This window comes from Schistocerca cancellata, chromosome 1 (assembly GCF_023864275.1).
Source record: "Schistocerca cancellata isolate TAMUIC-IGC-003103 chromosome 1, iqSchCanc2.1, whole genome shotgun sequence".
NCBI lineage: Eukaryota > Metazoa > Arthropoda > Insecta > Orthoptera > Acrididae > Schistocerca > Schistocerca cancellata.
Genome location: NC_064626.1, coordinates 1084427015 through 1084448085, shown reverse-complemented (window position 1 = coordinate 1084448085; position 21071 = coordinate 1084427015).

Sequence of the window (21071 nt, the reverse complement as noted above, 5' to 3'; positions counted from 1 at the left end):
TTGTCGTACTGGAAGGGCAGCAGTGGCAGAACGGACAGCTACAATAGCACAGATAAGAGGTTGTGTAAATTGAAGGTGGAGGAGAGGAAAGTAAAAGGAAGGAACTGCTGAAGTCAGCTGCATCGGAACTTTATGCGGAATAAATAGGGACCAGTGAAAATATGTGCTGGACGGGGATTTGAACCAGGAGCTCCTACTTACTAGCAAATTGTGTTAACCACTGTTTATCGACATTCGGCGGACTATCTCGATACGCTTCTCGGCGACCCAGATTCCCACCTAGCATCGCCTGTCCGCAGTCCCCACCCATGCCCTTCACGCTTGCTACTTTGAGATTCCCACAGGAGGTCGAAGGTAATTGTGCATCCGCCCTGAAGGGGATGGATTCATAAGACAAATAATATGAAGAGCCCAGACGTGACAAAGCGACCAGGTGTGAACCACTTATTAGGTGTGTGACTACGGGTATGCACGCCTCTAGCCTTTCTTCCATTCACGCCACAACACTGACGTGCATGGCTCTACTGGTGCCATCACAGGATTACTTGGAAGATGGAATGACGCGCCTTTGTCTTCAGCAATGAAAGCAGAATCTGCCTGCACACAAGGAATGGTCATTTGCGTATATGACATAGACCTGGTGATTACTGACTCTTAGATTGCATTTATCCAAGACACACTGGCCGCAAAGCAGGTCCTATGATCTGGGGTGCGATAAGCTGTAACCCTCATTCATCTTTGGTGTTTCTGATGGGCACGAGGATAATGTTGTTAGACCTCTTCTTTTGCCATTCTTGCAACAGTAAGGTGATGTTTTGTTCCAACAGGAAAATGCGCGCCTATATAACGCCCGTGAAACAGCGTGCTCTGGAAGATGTGCAGCTACTTCCCTGGGCAGCACAACCTCTGGACTTGCCCCAGTCGAGCATGTATGGGATATGAAGTGACTCATGCAACTCCTCAGCTAACAATTCTTATAGAACTACGTGAATAGGAGAGGCATAACATATCTTAGGACAGTATTTGCCATTCGTACTATAGACTGTAAGCCAGAGTCGGCGCCTGAGTTGCCACCCGTGGAGGCTACACCAAATACTAATTGGGTGTTTCAGCATGTGTCGATACTTGGTACTTCCAAATCGGGCAACAATAAATCTTGAATAAACTGGAACCACTAAAAGGGTATGCTAATTTTTTTTTGGAAGTTTATACTAGTGACCCACTATGCAGATGCATAAAGACGAGGAAAGCTAAAACCCTGCCAACAACGTCCACCTGACACAACTAGTGGATAGTGGGTATGGGAGTAGGATGGTGTCTTCACATACTGAACTAGCAAACAGACAAACGTATCAATTCAATATCAAGAAGGCGGAACAAGTAACTGGACTGCGATTATTAGTAAGAGTACTCAGAACGATTTCGACATGAGCTCTCAAAACTATTCTCCCATTTACAGCGAAAATGCGTTCCCCCGCACTTCCACACCACTCTCCCGCCCCTCTAGCTAAGATTCCAAGTACGTGATGTTTCCGCTGATAGTTGGAAAAATTGATGTTCTATTAATACACAACCGGTTTCGCGGCCTAAAGCCACGTCATCAGATGCAACAATGTTAAAAGGTCATACGTGTACCCATCGCTCCTAGATAGGGTACATTGTTCAGTGAATATTATCTACATTACATTGGCGAACGAAAGATGTAGAATACATTCACTGAGTATTACATCCTGTCTAGGAGCGGTGGGTACACCTGTGAACTTTTAACATTGTAGCACCTGATGATGTGGCTTTAGGCCACGAAACCGGTTGTGTGTCAATTAAACAATAATTTTACCACCTGTCAGCGAAATTCTTCTGAACATCATGCCCTTTACCATTGTGGATGCCGATGATATAAAGTGCCTTATTCCGAGTACGGCCCTGCTATTGCATGTGCGTAACTTCGAATGTTAAAGCAGTCTCGGAAAGACAGTACGGTTACATATTTGAAAGCAGTGTAGGTTGCGTGTGAAGAGAAGTCTCGGCGGCCACCGAGATCGAACGCAGTCGTAACTAAATATCCGGCGGTGTGTGTGCCATTATGAGATCTCCGCTACGTAGCGCGTAACTGCGAGCAAAAAAAGTGACGGATGGGGGAAGGCTGCGCTGTGCGTACCTGTTGCGCGGCCGGTGAAAGCCGACGAGGCGGTATGCTAGACCGGCTGCCGGTATCCGCAAGCTTGCACACCAGCTGAGGGACTCGACTCTGCGAGGCAAAAGGCATCACCACCTATGGATCCAGCAGCGGCTGCTATCACAGGCTGCTACGCGTTACGCGCACTGTTGGGGAACGGCTACACGCCCGGAACCCAAGCGTAAGATGAAGTTTACGCAATTGCATCCCTTTCTTTCTCACACTGGAAAAAGTAAAGTTGAATTGTAACGACAAGGAAGGGGAATGGCAATTCGAAGCTTATTATTTACAGTATCATATCTGGATAAGGCAGTGAAGTGGATATGTTGTTGTTGTGGTCTTCAGTCCTACGACTCGTTTGATGCAGCTCTCCATGCTTCTTCATCTCCCGATACCTACTGCAACGTACATCCTTCTGAATCTGCTCGGTGTATTCATCTCTTGGTCTCCCTATACGATTTTTACCCTCCACGCTGCCCCCCATTGCTAAATTTGTGATCCCTCGATGCCTCAGAACATTTCCTACCCACCGATCTCTTCTTCTAGTCACGTTGTGCCACAAACTCCTCCCCAATCCTATTCAATACCTCCTCATTAGTTATGTGATCTACCAGTCTAATCTTCAGCATTCTTTTGTAGCACCACATTTCGAAAGCTTCTATTCTCTTCTTGTCCAAACTATTTATCGTCCACGTTTCACTTCCATACATGGCTACACTCCATACAAATACTTTCAGAAACGACTTCCTGGCACTTAAATCTATGCTCGATGTTAACAAATTCCTCTTCTTCAGAAACGCTTTCCTTGCCATTGCCAGTCTTCATTTTATATCTTCTCTACTTCGACCATCATCAGTTATTTTGTTCAAACATCACATCAGTTATTTTGCTTCCCAAATAGCAAAACTCCTTTACTACTTTAAGTGTTTCATTTCCTAATCTAATACCCTCAGCATCTGCCAATTTAATTCGACTACATTCCATTGTCCTCGTTTTGCTTTTGTTGATGTTCATCTTATATCCTCAAGACACTATCCACTCCCTTCAACTGCTCTTCCAAGTCCTTTGCTGCCTCTGACAGAATTACAATGTCATCGGCGAACCTCAAAGTTTTTATTTCTTCTCCATGGATTTTAATACCTACACCGAATTTTTCTTTTGTATCCTTTACTGCTTGCTGAATATACAGATTGTATAACATCGGGGAGAGGGTACAACCCTGTCTCACTCCCTTCCCAACCACTGTTTCCCTTTCATGCCACTCGACTCTTATAACTGCCACCTGGTTTCTGTACAAATTGTAAATAGCCTTTCGCTCCCTGTATTTTACCCTGCCACCTTTGGAATTTGAAATAGAGTGTTCTAATCAACATTGTCAAAAGCTTTCTCTAAGTCTACAAATGCTAGGAACGTAGGTTTGCCTTTCCTTAATCTTTCTTCTAAGGTGAGTCGTAAGGTCAGTATTGCCTCACGTGTTCCAATATTTCTACGGAATCCAAACTGATCTTCCCCAAGGTCGGCTTCTACCAGTTTTTCCATTCGTCTGTAAAGAATTCGCGTTAGTATTTTGCAGTTGTGATTTATTAAACTGATAGTTTGGTAATTTTCACGTCTGTCAACACCTGCTTTCTTTGGGATTGGAATTATTATATTCTTTTTGAAGTCTAATGGTATTTCGCCGGTCTCACACATCTTGCTCACCAGATGGTAGAGTTTTGTCAGGACTGCCTCTCCCAAGGCTGTCAGTAGTTCTAATGGAATGTTGTCTACTCCCGGGGCCTTGTTTCGACTCAGGTCTTTCAGTGCTCTGTCAAACTCTTCACGCAGTATCGTATCTCCCATTTCATCTAATCCTTCTACCAATTTTAAACCCACTACACCCGTCCCACCTCGCCAGGGCTCCCTCTATCTTGCTTCTCCATATTTTCTCCACCTTCCACTCTTCTTTCCTAGTCCCTTTTCACTATCAAATTTCACCCTCACTAATACCCCCTCTACTCCAACCCATCATATATCCCAACAGCCACTCCTACCCTTATCGATACGTCCGCACCAATCCTCCATCCATGTACCAACTCCTTTCTGCCCTCCTCAACGAGCAACCCTTCCCTTTCAACAACAGGCTTCCTATCTCAGAGCATCTCCTTCCAACTTTGGTGCCAGTGAAGTGCTTCTTTTTAACATCAGTGTTCTGCACCAAGGTTTTTCAAAACGTTTTTAAATTTAATCTTCTTCTATAACTGATGTGAAGCCATCATACAACTGTTATTCAAGCAATATTGAGGACATTCAATCGTGTGATTGTTGCCACAACATGTTTCTGAACAACATTATCCCATTTTCAAGTACTAAATACAAGGAAACCAGATAAAATAATCCTCCTTAAACCGACAGATATTACAGACGTCCTGAGTTATATAATAAACTACCATGAAAATTTTTTTATGTCTTTAGGACTCGTCACAACTTAGAAACAAGCTGCACATTTGCATTGTCAACTCAAACCATAAAACAGAAAGAGGTGCATCCGCCGTTCCTAAGATGCAGTTATAAACTGAAAGCCGCTGCCATCATGTACCAACGATAAAATTTGCTTAAAGCTTAATACTCAGCATCAACGATTCGACTATCTGTCATAAAATGTATGATGATGATGTTTGGCTCTGAGCACTATGGGACTTAACATCTATGGTCATCAGTCCCCTAGAACTTAGAACTACTTAAACCTAACTAACCTAAGGACATCACACAGCACCCAGCCATCACGAGGCAGAGAAAATCCCTGACCCCGCCGGGAATCGAACCCGGGAACCCGGGCGTAGGAAGCGGGTGATGATGTTTGGCTTGTGGGGTGCTCAACTGCGCGGTCACCAGTGTCCTTACAAATCCCTGGTCTGTACACAGTTCAATCAAGCCAGGTTCACAAAATGTTGATGGAATGATGACGACAACACGAACACCTAGTCCCGGAGCAGAGAAAAGCCCCAACCCGGCCGGGAATCGAGCCCGCGACCCTGTGACCTAGAGGTAGCAACGCTAACCACTAGAACTCGAGCTACGGACGTAAAATTTATGAGAAATATCTGTCTCGTCTCAGCCCATTCTAGAATAAAACTACATACACTCTGCAATCTGAAGGGAAAAAGCTTGCGAAAATCCTATGTTACCAGGTAAAATGTGTCGGTGGCGGCTTCTTACGGAGGAAATCGCTTAAGCGTGGCCAGAAATACCCTTTAGACACTTTCTCTCATTGAAAACGCCGAAGCACTCCTCTTTCAAGGCACACTAAATCTCTACCTCCTATAAAAGCAAAAGAAAAGTATGCAAAGAATGAGCAGCATTCATTAAGGGATATAATGGAAAGCTTGAGGATGCTACGCTTTGCAGAAAAATGGTGGTTGCTATCAAATTTAGGGAAGGTAGAGATTTATTGTGCCGTGAAAGAGAAGTGCGTCGGCGTTTTAAATGATGGGACGGGAGTGTCTAAAGGGTATTTCTGGGTACATTTTAGTGATATCCTCCTTAAAAAGCGGTCACCAACGCATTTTACATACTAACATAGATTTTCGCATGCTACTTTCGTTCCGATTCTACCACAGAGAGAGTTCTAAATGAGAATGGGCTAGGACCAGACAGGCATTTCTTATAGATTTAATGACTGGCGGTAGTATCGTTGATGCTGAGCATTAGACTTTAAGTAAATATCATCATTTGTAGGTGATGACAGAGGTTTTTAGTTTCCAACTGTACCTTGGGAACGGTGGATGCACCGGCTTGTGATGTTATATGTTTTATGGTTTGAGTTGAAAATGCACTAGCGCAGCTTATTTTTAAGTTGTAATGGGTCCTAGTGGCACAAAATCTTTTTAAAGGTAGGTTACAAAACACGAATTCTGTAATCCTTATATGCCCTTCTGTATAAGGAGGATTGCTTTATCTGGTTTCCTTTTTTTTTAGCACTTGTAAATGGGATAACGTTGCCCCGAAACATGTTGTGGCAATAATCACACAGTTGAAAATTGGACCGAATTTCCTCAATATTGCTTATTTTTTTGTTTCTGATTTTTATCTTTTATTAAAACTGTTTTTAACTAAAAGAGAAGGAATTCGTGCCTCTTATATATAAAAACTTTCATTTTATTTTCACCTTAAAAAGTTTTAAAGTCATTCTAAATAGCTCTCATTTCTGGTTATTAGTGTTTCGTCTCATTTAGGTTTTCTTCGCAGTTGGTTGAAGAACAGGTTGACTATACCGCTGACAGCCCCCACGCCACCATCCCATGAGGTGAGGGGGCATGTAATAACAATGAAGAAAGGGGTATCAAACATACTAAAAACGAGCTGATCGGACAACATCACCTGTTTAACGGAGTATACTGGTCGCTTTGGAGATGTGTAAATGGCGTATAACTGCTGTGAGGTGATCATGTGACCATCAACGTAATCAACTGATGAGCAGTAGGACGGCTCGTATGTAACCAGGAATTACAAAACGCATACATGAGGCAGCGCTTCAAACACTGGGCCAGCGAGATGAAGAAAGAAAGCACCCCCACAGTGGTGGACTCAAAGCATTGAAGAAAAACTAAACCTGAAGAAGATTGGTTGAGAACAAGGGGAAAACATGATAGAACCCAGTATGTCAAAATAAACATAGAAATAAAAAGGACATCTCTAAAAGAAAAAAAATGAAGTCTGGGAGGATAAATGCGAGGTTGACGATCGATGCATGTAGAGAACAAAAGTGGCGGCAGCATGGAAAAAGGTTACAGGGGTGAGAAAAGAAGTAAAAGAAAGAGCAGTCAGACTGTCAGAGTGGGAGAAGCACTTTAAAGGCATTCTAACAGAAGAAAGGACAGTGTACAGGGAAGTAAAGTGAGAAATGTGGGAGAAGCACATGGCCAAGAAGTAGAAATAATATCTACGAAAGAGGTACAGAAGCCGGCTACACAAATGGAACCTTGGAAATCACCAGTGCCTGGAAATGTACAAAGCGAATTAGTGAGGTATCACCTAATCTTTCCGTATGAACATCTAAGCAAGTTATTTAGTAAATGTATGTGGCATAGGGAGGAAATTCCAGCGGATTGGAACTTTTCGTATCCAAGCCCAATACATAAAAAGGAAGCTAGAAAATGTGAGCAGTTATTACGGCATATGTGTCCCATGTTCAATTCTCAGGCTTTACAGCAGTATTTTAAAATGAAGAATTCAGAAAATTATAAATGAAGTGAAAGGACCAAGTGCTTTAGAAGAAGCAAGTCATATGTAGATAACACCTTTACCCTAAGACAGATGATGGAGAAGAGAGTGAAAAGGGATCTGAGCAGTCATTTGGTCTTCATAGTTCTCGAGAAAGCAAATGACACAGTACCACTACAGCTAAGTTCGAGGTGTTGTGGTCAGAGGCACAGCCAAAAATTTATGTAAGAAATATCATAAATCCGTACAATTCAGTAGAATGGATCATTAAAGTTGGGAAAGAATTTTCTGGAAAAGCCTTAAGAATAACTAAAGGACTGAAACAATGATACTGACTGTCCCCCATACTCTTTGAGATGTATGTGCGGGAGTAACTGGAGCTATGATGCTGAAAGTGCATGGGCGTGGGGATTGAAGTATGAATCCAGTGTATGTAAACACTTTTCTATGCTGATGTTCAGATCGTTGCAGCAAACGATGAGGAGGATACATCTTATACGCTGAGGACGTTGTTGGAAGAATATAAAAACTGGAGTCTGAAAATTGGTTTTGAGAAGCGGAATATCTATGTTGCTGAGAGGAGGAGAGTGACTTAGACACTATCGCAAATTATGTTAAAGAGTGTAAAGAGCTGAACTACCTGATTGGCATCTGTCACGAGATGACAGAAATATCCAACAACGGATCAGCCAGGAAAGGGCGGATATCCAAAAGTTAAATCAGGTTTTACACGTCCATCGTGGAACGAATAACGAGCTACGGCAGTGAGTGCTGGGAACTCACAGAAAAAAAATAAGAAGAGACTTAGAGCTTAAAAAATTGGCGATTGAGAAAAGCATGTAGAATTTCCCGACTGGACCACGTAAGAAATGAGGAAATAAGAGAAAGGAGACAGACTCATTACAGTGTAAGGCAAAAGCCTGGATATACCCCTATCAAAGTTGAATCATAATGGCATGGGGTGTTTGTAAGTGGGGGCGCAACTTACAGGAGCTATGGCGATAGCGGAGGTCATCTTGAAACCCATCTTGGATTTGGGTTCCGTGTTTCAAATGGGAATAATTTTGAACCCCTTCTTTTTCAGGAATACACGTGTGAAGTCTGTTTTAACGTATTTTTATTTGTGTGGGAGCCATGTCCTGCTAAAGTTTAGGGAACTTGACAGAATCAGCATTACAGCATATGCTAAGTATGATCTGCACTGCTCTGGGCTAACAAAAAGTCTTTTTTGCCGGTCCTGCTCCACATATCGCACGATCTGTGTGTCAATAGAGGCACGCGCCTCCTCAATACACCGGCAAAGGTAGGCTACATTGTTAATTTTTACCTCCTACAACATTTATTTGAGATGTCCCCACTGATAGAAGTCAAGAGGTGTACGATCAGGAGGCTGGGGTGGCTATTAGATCGGACGCCTCCTACCTATCCAGCGACGTCCAAACTGTTCATCCAGAAACGGTCTGACTTCGGTAGCTTAGTGGGGAAGTTCACCATCTTGTAGGAAGAAGGTTGGGAAAGCACCCTGCGGATTCATCTGCGCTGGAAGCACATAATCACATAGGATGCTAAGAAAGCTCTCCCCATTCAAGGTTCTATCAATAAACACCGGACCCGCGATTCTTGTGTCCCAAATCCCACACCAAACCATCACTTTTACTCCACCAGCGTCTTTACAGGGATCCACCAACGAGGGGTTTGCATCTGATGAGTAACGACGATCCTGTTTGGTTACTTCTCCTTCCACATAAAAATTATCCTAGTCACTGAACGACACCTGTAGTAAGAAGTATTGATTCCTGTTACATTGATCCAGAGCCCATTCTGTCAACTGCACCCGCTGACCAGGATCGTCCTCCGAGAGACGACGTTGCATCTGTAATTTGTACGGTGCATATCATGTGTATGCAACAAACGCAGGACTGAACGCTGACTGACAGCGGATATTGCTGATAAACGGCGCGCACTGAGATGTGGACTTTTTACAAAGGATGCCGCAATTTCTGCTGCAGTCTGCTGGTCGGTAGGCGTTTTTGGATGTCCACTGTTTGGTTTGACCACCACGGAAACTGCTGCATGAAATTTGTCCAATAACATCGACACTGTCATATGCTATGTTTCTCAGGAATCTGGGCATTGAAGCCAACAGCAATCACTCTGGTACTGCGTCCATCACTCATTAACACAATTTCAATGCGTTCCTGCTGCGAGGGTGCCATTGTGGATCACCTGCAATAATAAACAGAATTGATCACCTCCTTACAATTTCAAATCTTAACAGGTCTTAACTACTACTCAAATAAAGATACATTAAAACATAATTTACATGTGTATTCCTGAGAAAAAGGCAGTGCAAAATGTTGTTCCACGTTACCCCCTACCCATTTAAAACACGTAATCAAAATCCAAGATGGCGGATGCTAAGATGGCCACCGCTGTCACCATAGCTCTTGTAAGTTGCGGCCCCACCTACGGACACGTCATATCATTATGATTCCTCACACCGTTCGACTTTCATAGGGGTGTATCCGGACTTTTGTCTCAGACTGTATAGTATTATGGATAGAATAGAAGAAGGAAAGCTAGAATGGTTAGGGCATGTCAAAAGAATGGTTGATGAGATATGGCTCAAGAGAGTACTTTAAGGTAAGCTACTGGAACGAGAAGTGGAACAGCATGGAAACGCTGGCTAAGGGCATCCAAGAAGTGATGAAGAGAAGAGATGAAGAAGAGGGCGAGAAAAAATGGTGAGATACAGGAGACTGGCGATATATGCGTGGGGTGTGGAGGGATGTGGCGACCCCGCAACAGGAGGAAGATAGGTAGGCTTGGAAATCTGACAGCACTGCAAGACGGAGTATTTGTGTTTATATGTGTCTGTGACCACGACGTCAATAAAGTTGCCAATTTTGCCGGGGTATCATAGTGGTTTTAAGGGTCTGCAAGGAGTAGTGTACCATCGCAGCCATGTAACACAACGTAAAAACAGTGGCCATAGAAAGATCCTGATCTAAAGGTAACAGAGACGAGTGTCATGCCTTCTCAATGATAATCCGTTTCACACCCTACAGGAATTGCTGCTATCAGTTGACGTACGTCCTATCCTAACTAGTTTCGAGACAGACTTTGCGAAATGAATTGCGTGCACTGGAGGTTTAGAGTCTGGTACTTTGCATTGCCTTCAACGGCACGGTAAGCTATACTCCTTCATTGTGCCAAACAGTTGAGAAACAGGAGAGTAACCCTGGACGCGTGTTGTGTGACACAATGAGTTGCGATTTTCCCGCTATTCAAAAGCCCAATGAGGTGTTTAACCTCGAGTATATGGTGGCTTTAGTTTAGTGTGCGATGAAATTCGTAACATTGTTTATTTCATCATTTTCGGTGATGAGTAAGTGGACGCTCCCTTCTTCCAAAACAATATCAGCTTCATTCACATGGCTGCATGCACGCGTGGCCGGTTCTACGAAATTAGGCTCAATACCTCACCTCGACTGGACCGATAAATCTCCCAAACTTAAATCCCACTGAAACTGTCTGAAACTATTTGGAACAGGGGCTGAAACGTAACTTTCGGAATCGCTGTAAACTGGTAGCTCTACGTGATCGTTCGCTGCGTATGGCATACCTGTAGATTCTTGTGCTCTCTCATCTCGTAGAACTGAAGCCAGTATCAAGACTGACGGCGGTGTTATATGGTACAAATGTGATAAATCATAAGGAAAAGCTTATCTGAAAATAATGCTGTTTTCAAGAGGTCTAGAACGGGATTGTAAATGTAACTGCAGAATAGACAAGAAACAACAGGATCGTATTACATATTTACTCTGACGTTGCCTTAATGGCAAAGAGAAAGCGACAAATTTGGGGCACGATCCTTTAGCTCTCAATATCCTACGCATGCCGTCATGTGTTTCTCCTACTCACTCGCGTGGTAACACGATCGCCTCACAAATAAACAACATTTATATGTGACATCTGAACGAAACACCCACTGCGTAATCTTTGATTGTATACAGGGTTTCTCAATTATATTGACAACCCCAGATAACTCTCTATCCAGAATCAAAATAAAAAAAAAGCCTGTAAAGCAATGTTGTATAGCTGTTAGGGGGAACTTCGTTCGCTACGAACATATGAATCGTCGGCGTCTTTTTTTAAATACCACCCCCACTTGTTGAAAATGGCATCACAAACTACCATTAACATAAATAAGATTTTATTAAAAACGTAATACAAAATTTACTTCGAGTCACACGTACAAGCGCAAGGAAAATGCACAGCGGCCATTTAGTCAGCCACCTTCAGTTACGGTGCTCCAAAGAAAATAAGATAGAAATTCTACACATCTTCTGAGTTGCGTAACAGTAAGAGCAATAAAATTTTATTGTTTACAAAGCAGGTATACCTAGTACCAAATGCTGTGTGTAGTGAAGGCATTCCCTGATTAAAAAGTAAATCAGCGTAATTTTTTTATTGTGGGTGAATATAAACGTGATGCTAGCCGCGCAAAACTCTAAAGAAAACAATATCCTTCCCGACGGAAGTTTCCTCGTCTTGCTGCGACGCTATGGGAAACGGAATCGTCGTAGAACTCGCACAGACAAACCTGCCGAAGTCACTGTTCTCACTTCTGTTGCAATGAATTCACACGTGAGCTCACGACAGAAGGAGATTGGTATTTCTAAAACCAGCGCAAGGAATTAATCGTTTTCTGACAGGACACCAGTTATTTTCCTATCACGCTCACTTACGCCAAGAATTCTTGGGAAAGATGTCGAAAATCGTATAACGTTTTGTCAGTGGGAAATATTCGCCAACCAGGACTTATTCTCCGTTCGTTTGGTAAACAAAAAACGCTCTTTTCTATGTGCAATGTATCTACATTGCAATAAGAAAAAGGCGTTTTTTATTTACAAAAGAAATATATCTGTGCTTGCGCCCGATTATGGCCACGGAAACAAACTTATTCTTCTCTGTTATTCATTTCAGTGATAAATGTCCCTTCTCAAACAAAGGGCACTTAAATATAAGGAACATGTGCTACTGGTCTAGTGAAAACACAACCTGGCCTACACATGAGGAACATCACTGTGAGTATAGAGTTAATATCTGCCTTAAGATTCTTGGTACTCAAATTATTGGTCCTTCTTTTATCAATGATAATACAAACGCAAGCACATATGCCAATATTCTTACGTGAATTCTTCCTCGTCCTCTGGATAACGTGCCGCTAAGAACAAGGATGCATATGTAGTAATAATCTGATAAATGTCTAGCATATACTGACTTGCGTGCATCGTGTTATGAATCGTTCTGCCCGGAGCATTGGTCTTGGAGGAACAGTAGATTGGCCTGTTCCGTCTGCTCACTTAACTCCTCTGCAGCTATTTATTGGGATAAATAAAACATACTGTATATCGTGATATTCCAACAACTCCAAAGATCATGTACCATATCATGCTTGCGTCTAATTCACTATCAGCAGGCAACACTGGAGCAACGAAAAATTCTTTCATTCATCGCGTAAACCAGTATATCATTCTGCTATTTTGTCTAAAACTGACATGGTGAGACGGTGGCTGTGTACAAGTAATGTAGGTCGATTCTTACAAAGAAGAAGACAGCAACCAGCCACTATTAATACTGATGTTTATTTAAGTAAATAGCGCCGTAAACGGTTTCGAACTGACAAGTTCATCATCAGACGGCTGTTCACAAGATCTGCAAGATACACTTTACATAATTGTCAGTCTTCGATTTTCATTCTCCCACTGTTGCGAAATATTCTTGGTGTGTTGGTGCCATCGAAAATTCCACGCAATTTTGTTCCGAAGTTGCAAGATTGTATTTTTCAAATATTCCAAAATACATGCAGCACTTATATGACTTACACATCATTGTGCCAAGCTCCACACACACACACACACACACACACACACACACACACACACACACCAAAAAGTATTTGCCACATGTGAAGTTGACACAAAGGTTGCAATCATGTATATTTGAATTTTCTATCCCCTTCTTGCGCCTACAGTGGATTACCGTAATACGAAATGGTATCAAAGATCTCCTGTACTGCTTATTATGAAGATGAATACAGTGTTTAAGTGAATAGATCTTACGTTTCTGGACATGTCTTGAGGAAGTGGATTAGCGAATAAAAACTATAGGTTGCTTTATAAAAAAAGACGTACTGCTGTTCATACAGTATCTTCGTAACCTCTAAGGTTCAAGTAATGCAAAAATTCTGGTACATGTCAAACAAGACAACTAAACAACATTTGCTCGATTATTTTCAAGATTTCGTACCTCAATCAGTAAAGAGCAAACGCTTATAACTTCGTTGTCCGTCTGTCTCTATGACAGTCTGTTCGAAACCGTTCCCCTCAGGAACCAATAGTTATTTCACATATTAAGCACTATGGTCCTTGGCAATTAGAAAAAGTGAAGCTTTTAAATCAATGCAGTCAAAAGATATGGCCATGTTTTTTATTCATCGGTCTTCTGACTAGTCTTTCGCGCCCGCCACACTGATGTCCTATGATCCTGTCCCTTCTTCTTGTCAGTGTTTTCCATTTGTTCCTTTCTCCCCGATTCTGCGGACAAACTCCTCATTACTTATCTTATCAGTCCCACAATTTTCAACATTCTTCTCCAGCTCCTTTTCTCAAAGGCTTCGACTAACTTCTGTTTCGGTTTTTCCACAGTCCATGTCACACTACCACACAATGCAGTGCTCCATATGAACCTTCTCAGAAATTTCTTGACCAGGAATGTTCTTTTAGCCAGTGCTAGTCTGCTATTTGGGCCCAACTTTCTCCGTCTGTTACGATCCTCAACTTCTTCTACTTCGAGATCCCCGATTCTGATGTTCAGTTCCTCACTGTTCTCGCATCTGCCTCTTCTTATTACTTTCGTCTTTCTTCGATATACTTTCAGTCCATGTTCTATACTCATTAGACCTTTCCATTCAACACTTCATGTAATTCATCTTCATTCTCACACCGGATAGCAATGTCATCAATGAATCTTATCACTGATATGCTTTCACTTTGAATTTTAATCCCAGTCTTGAATATTTCTGTTATTTGTCTCTTTCCTTCTTCAGTGTACAGATTGAACAGCAGGGGCGAAAGACTACACCTCTGCCTTACACCCTTTTTAAATCGAGCACTTCGTCCTTGGTCTTCCAGTCCTTGTTTCCTTTCTGTTCTTGTGCGCAACGTATATTATCCGTTATTGTGTACACTTTACTCCTATTTTCCTGAAAATTTCGAACATCTTGCAGTATTTTACATTGACGAACGTTTTTGCCACGTGAACAAATCCAATCTAACAGGTCCTCAGTTTTCTTTTCCATTCTGCTGTATATTATTCTTGTTAGCAGCTTAGTTGCACGAGGTACTAAGCTGATTGTGCAATAGTTCTCGCACTTGTCGGCTCCTGCTATCTTCGAACTGTGTAGATGATGTATGTCCGAAGTGTGCTGATATATCGCCTGCCTCATGCATTGTACAAACCAAGGTGAATAGACTTTAGAAATTCCATTGGATTGTTATCTGTCCCCTCTTCCTCATTTGATCTTAAGTCTTCCAAAGCACTTGTAAATTCTAATACTGTATCCCCTTTTATTCCCTGTCGACTCCTGTTTCTTTTTCTATCACATCATCCGTTAAGTCTCCCCCTCATAGTGGACTTCAAAGTACTCTTCCTTTTCTATTTCCATTTCTTCACATTTTTCATGCAGCCATTTTGCCTCAGCTTCCCTTCACTTCCTATTTATTTCATTCCTAAGTGAATTCTATTTCAGCATTCCTGAATTTTCCTTGAACATTTTTGTACTACCTTCTTCCATCGATCGGCTGTTATCCGTAGTGTCTTCGCAATTACCTTCCTTGTACCTAAGGTTTTCTTTCCAGCTTACGTGATTGCCCTTTTTAGAGATGTGCAATTCTCTTCAACTGAACTGCCTACTGAGCTATTCATTATCGCTAGCCTTATAGGACTTCTAGTGTGCCTCTTCATTCCCTAATACTCCTGTATTCTACTCAAAAGATACGGCCATTTATGTCAGATACTTTGACACTAGCATGTTCACTCACGTAAACCTATAGGGTTGCTCTAGAATCTTGGAATTTGGCAAAAAGCAAGGTTTCACTGAACAAGTCAGAGAAGGACATCCGAAAACTGATACACCGTAACTACATCACACAATTTGTTTTAATTTGTTATCAGACTGTCTGTCTCTCCGTCCGTCTGTTAAGCTCCCCTTTTGTCCTCAGGAATGAGTAGACGTATCAAGTTAAAAATTATGTCACATATTGAGCTCTATAGCGCTTTGGTGGTGTAAAATTGTTAAGCTTGTAAGTGAATGCAGTCAAAAGGTAAGGCCACTTCTGTCACGTATTTTGATAATCGCAAACCCACAGATTAAAACGTATAGGGTGATTTCTCTTGACGTATAATCATTAACTTTGAAAACATGGATTTCATAGTGCAATATAGGCAGAAGTCAGAAACTTATTAATTTATAATGACATCATACAAAAATATTTCCTTTGTCACTTGTTATGTGACTACAAAAGTGAAATTAAAACATTCTCGACAGTTTTTTAATCAATGTTGATAGCAGGTAAAAATCGTCGAGATCCTCATTTCCTAAAATGGATAAACTGTATATATTCGTAATTAAGTTCGTAAAGAAAGTTCCTGGCAGATTAAAACTGTGTGCCGGATAGAGACTCGAACTCGGAACGTTTGCCTTTCGCGATCCTGAGTTCGAGTCCCGGTCCGGTACAAAGTTTTAATCTGACAAGAAGGTTCATATCAGAGCACACTCCGCTGCAGAGTGAATATTCCATTCAAGTTAGTACAGAATTCTCGTTGAGCGGGTCTTACACGCACCTGGCCAATTTACTTTACTTTATATGAAAGTAGGTTTCCGTGGCCTGTGTCACAGTGATTAAAATTCTTCTGGATATTATGCCGCGTCATTGCTAAAACTAACAACAGTAATAAACTAAAACCGACGTTTCAGCCCAATTGCAACGGCCTTCCTCAGGGCACGACTGGTTCTGCATGAGGTCTTTTTTTTTTCCTTTATTGAATTTCGATTCCCCCCGAAGGGAGCGGGCTGGCAGCAGCTTAGTATGCCGCTCTTCAGCCTACAGACTTTGTTTTAAAAGGGTGAAGATAATACATAATAAAAAACAGGTGATAAAATCGAAGGCTTAAAGGGTAACATGGCGAAAAAATCGTGGAACTTAAAACAGAACAAAGGGATGATGATGTTAATAAAAATACATATGAAGCAGACAGGTAAAATAATAGACAAACAATTAAAATAAACATGGCGACAGTCTGGTTTCTGTTCACAAAGGACATAAAAATTCACATCCAGCGACAGCATGGTTTCTGTTCGCAACACGGGAAAAGATGAAACAACATTGAACATTCACTGGAACACTGCGCTAAAATATGACATACCACAGCCGAGAGCACGTGGGGGGGAAACTAGATAGATGAGGGGAAGATAAAAAAGGGGGGAAGGTGAGGAAAACCGAAAGGGGGAGGAGGGAAAGGAGCCAATGGAGGATGAGGATCCGTAAGAGGGGTGGGTGGTGCTGGGCAGATGTGACAGGGTGTGGGGAAGGGAGAGGATGGGAAAACAAAGGGGCTCGGGGGGGGGGGAGAAGGGTGGTAGGGAGAGGTTAGGCAGGGAGAAACACAGGATGTAAGGGGGGAAGAGGGAGCCCAGGGAAAGGATGGAGGGAAGGAGGGGGGTTAGGATCAGAGTTGATAGGAGGGATAAATGGAGGGAGAGAGGGCTTCATCCGGGAGGGGGAGTGGATGGAAGCTACCTTGGGAAAGGAGATGAAGGGTGCAGAGATGGAAGGTAGGGGGGACACAACAGAGAAGACGTGGCAGGGGGCGGGGATGGGAGAGGAGAGGAGCAACCAGGGGGTGAGGAGGATCAAGGCGGCAGGAGGTGTAGTGTATGCGGATATGTTCAAGGAATAGGAGCAGATGAGGGAAAGCAATGAGGTCATAGAGGATCCGCGTGGGGGACGGGAGGCGTATACGGAAGGCGAGGCAGAGTGCATGACGCTCAATGATCTGGAGGGACTTATAGAATTTGGGGGGGGGGGGAGGGGCAGATATCCAGGCGGGACTGGCATAACAGAGGATGGGACAGATTAAGGGTTTGTAGGTGTGGAGGATGGTAGAGGGGTGCAACCCCCATGTCTGGCCAGAGAAGAGTTTGAGGAGTCGGAGGCGGTTGTGGGCTTTGGATTGGATGGAGCAGAGATGAGGGATCCAGGTGAGGTGACGGTCAATGGTGAGGCCAAGGTAGGTGAGGGTGGGGATGAGGCAGAGAAATCCAGAAGCTGGAAGGAGCGAGTGGTACGACCTATGATGATTGCCTGGGTCTTGGAAGGATTGATTTTCGGGAGCCACTGGTTACACCATGCGGCAAAAAGGTCAAGGTGATTCTGGAGAAGGCGTTGGGACCGTCGGAGGGTAGGAGCGAGGGCGAGGAATGAGCGGTGTCACCGGCATATTGCAAGAGGTGTACGGGAGGGGGGGGGCGGTTGGGGCATATCTGCCGTGTACAGGAGGTAGAGGAGAGGGGAGAGGACAGAGCCCTGGGGCACACCTGCAGAGGGGTAGAAGGTGTGGGAATCGGCATTATGGATGGTGATGTAGGAGGAGCGGCGGGAGAGGAAGGAGGCCATCATACGGCTGTAGTTGACAGGAAGGGCGTAGGTTTGGAGTTTAAACAGGAGACCAGGATGCCAGACACGGTCGTAGGCCTTTTTGAGGTCGAGGGAGACAAAAATTGCGGAGCGACGGGAGTTAAGCTGGAGGGAGAGGAGATGAGTGAGGCGGAGGAGTTGGTCATCGGCAGAGAAGGAAGGTCGAAAGCCACATTGGGTGTCGGGGAGGAGGTGGTTAAGGCGGAGGTGGTGATGGATGCGCCGGGAAAGGATGGATTTTGCATGGGGATAGGTGCTTCTATTTATTAAAGACTATCGATGTCTGACGTCACTGTTGTAAAACTTTTAATTGGCCCTCTAATATGATTGGCTAGTCATGACGTAAGGGAAGATGGAAGGAAAGAGGCTATTCGTGGATGTCCATGTCATCAACGATTGGTAGCCGTCTGCCAATCAGCGTTCGGCTTCTGATCGGCAAGTTTACCTCCTGGTGTGCGCGGAAGTGGACTGACAGTTCTTCTACAGCTGTTTGTGCAGATACGTCCGTGTCCCGTGTAGGTTCTGCCCCGCGACCGCTCGCGGCCCGTTGGACTGGGATGGCCGGCAGCCAGGACGCCGGGAGTTTATTGCCATCTTCTCTGTTGATGTCAGGCTGCTTAATAATTTCGATCACCTCCCGTGTTTTGCGTTCTCGCATCCACGATTCTTTCGCCAGTACTAGGGTTTCCTGGAACCTGACAGGCTGTCCACAGTCACGGTGGTATTCCGCTATCGCCGATTTATTATGTTGTTGTAGTGGTACATAGTGTTCGTGCTCTGCTACTCGTAAGCTGACAGGTCTCCCTGTTTCTCCTATGTAGGCAGCTCCGCACTCACACCGTAGTTCGTAAACACCTGCAGTGTTAAGATTGTTGACTACATCCTTGGTGGAACCTATCATTTCGTGGATCCTGTGACTCCTTCGAAAAATCGGTTTGAAACCTCGTCGGCAGAGGACGTTGCCTAGACGTTCACTGACGCCTTTTACATATGGTAAGTGTACCGGTGGAAGCTTCTCTTCTTTGCCTTCTTCTCGTGTCCTGCTCCCTTTGGTTTTAGCTACCTTTCTTATGATGTTGTCATCATAGCCGTTGGCACGAACCGTGTGTTGTAGCACCTTTAATTCCTCTTTGATGCTATTTTCATCGTTTATCCGGTAGGCTCGGGCAGTTAACGTATGCAGAACAGAATACAGAAACCGAAACGTCGGTTTTAGTTTATTATTGTTGTTAATTTTAGCAATGACGCGGCATAATACACAGAAGAATTTTAATCATTATTTTACTTTGTTTCTGGACAAAAAGTTTGTAAGTAACCTGTTTCTACGGGTTATTACGTTAAGAGTGGGAATGGAAATGCTTATTGATTGTGAAATTAACGTGAGAAGATTAGGGTCGCCACCGACTCTAACCATACAACTAATCAAAGGCTTGGCCGAGTCGGAAAATAAATTAATTCGATCACATATCAAAACTCATAAAAATACGTCAGTCGTGATATCGCTCATAGGGGATGCGATGTGATTAATAGTATTTGTTTTAGAGTAAAAGGGGAAACTAATCACTGGACCTGTGCGTAAGGAAACGCGTTGGATGTGCTAACAGGAAAGCTACGAGGTGAGTGGCTTAGGAGCAAAAACGTAACCCCGGAATGTAAGAGAAAATTGTGTATAAAATCATTTATTCCTAAGATATGGATGTGAGGCATATACACAATTCCTAATAACATTAATTCCTAAAACATTAAAGAAAAGCATCGATACATACACCGTTATAATCTACACCCAAAATCATTGGTGTGAATCATTCATACAACTGCTGTTGCCTGATAACTGATCGCAATAAATCGTGAAACGGTACACGTTTCGCAGTACACCCGCGTGCCCACGGGGTTTGTGGAGACGCAATTTCTAGGTATCGTGGCCAAGGTGCAACAATATCACATCACACAATCATGAACAGTTAACATTCTTTCAAACAAACATGAGACCGGACAGTTAGTGATGACGGTAGCCGAACAAACTCTAATGTTCAACCACGTGGTCGGCTCCCCACGGACGAAAGATACATAAAGCAAGGAAAATTTACGAGAAGGCAAAGCTATAAATATTTAGAAAAATGAAAGCTTATACAGGCACAGCTGAAGGCAAACAGACATTCATACAGAAGCGAGTGCTCACTTCCTATCGACACCTTTGCGTGGCGCTCTTCCGATGGATCGAAGTCTGCTACAGAAATTTACTAAAAAAAAAAAAATCTGCCAAAGTTTTGCATTTCTTGCTGCGACAAGGCAAAGCAATCTTTCAGAGTTGAAAACCGAGACCAAAAGCTAACAGCTTTCCTCTCGCCAAGTAACAACGCGCCACGCGGTCAGTCTAAGTCACCCTTCTCCGACTGGAGCACAGCTGCGGACGCTTCCCGTACCGGCGGCAGACTGCCTCCCTTTTTCCTCTCCAGCCTCCTCCACCCTCCGCGTGGCCCGGAAAACCCAAGGATACCATTTCCGCCACCAACCCAACGCAGGTGGATTTCTCACAAGTAGCACAAACCTCTTTGCCTAATTGACCACTACGAGATCAAAAATGGCTCTGAGCACTATGGGACTCAACATCTTAGGTCATAAGTCCCCTAGAACTTAGAACTACTTAAACCTAACTAACCTAAGGACATCGCACACACCCATGCCCGAGGCAGGATTCGAACCTGCGACCGTAGCAGTTCCGCGGTTCCGGACTGCAGCGCCAGAACCGCTAGACCACCGCGGCCGGCACCACTACGAGAGTTGGCTATTCTGTACAATTGCTGCTGAATCTGTATCACTATCGCAGACTTTCTGCAGCAGACTACGGCACCGTCTAGCAGCGTGACACACAACCACATTCATTCAATCACACCACTATGAGAGTTATGAGAAAAGATAAACAAGGAAAA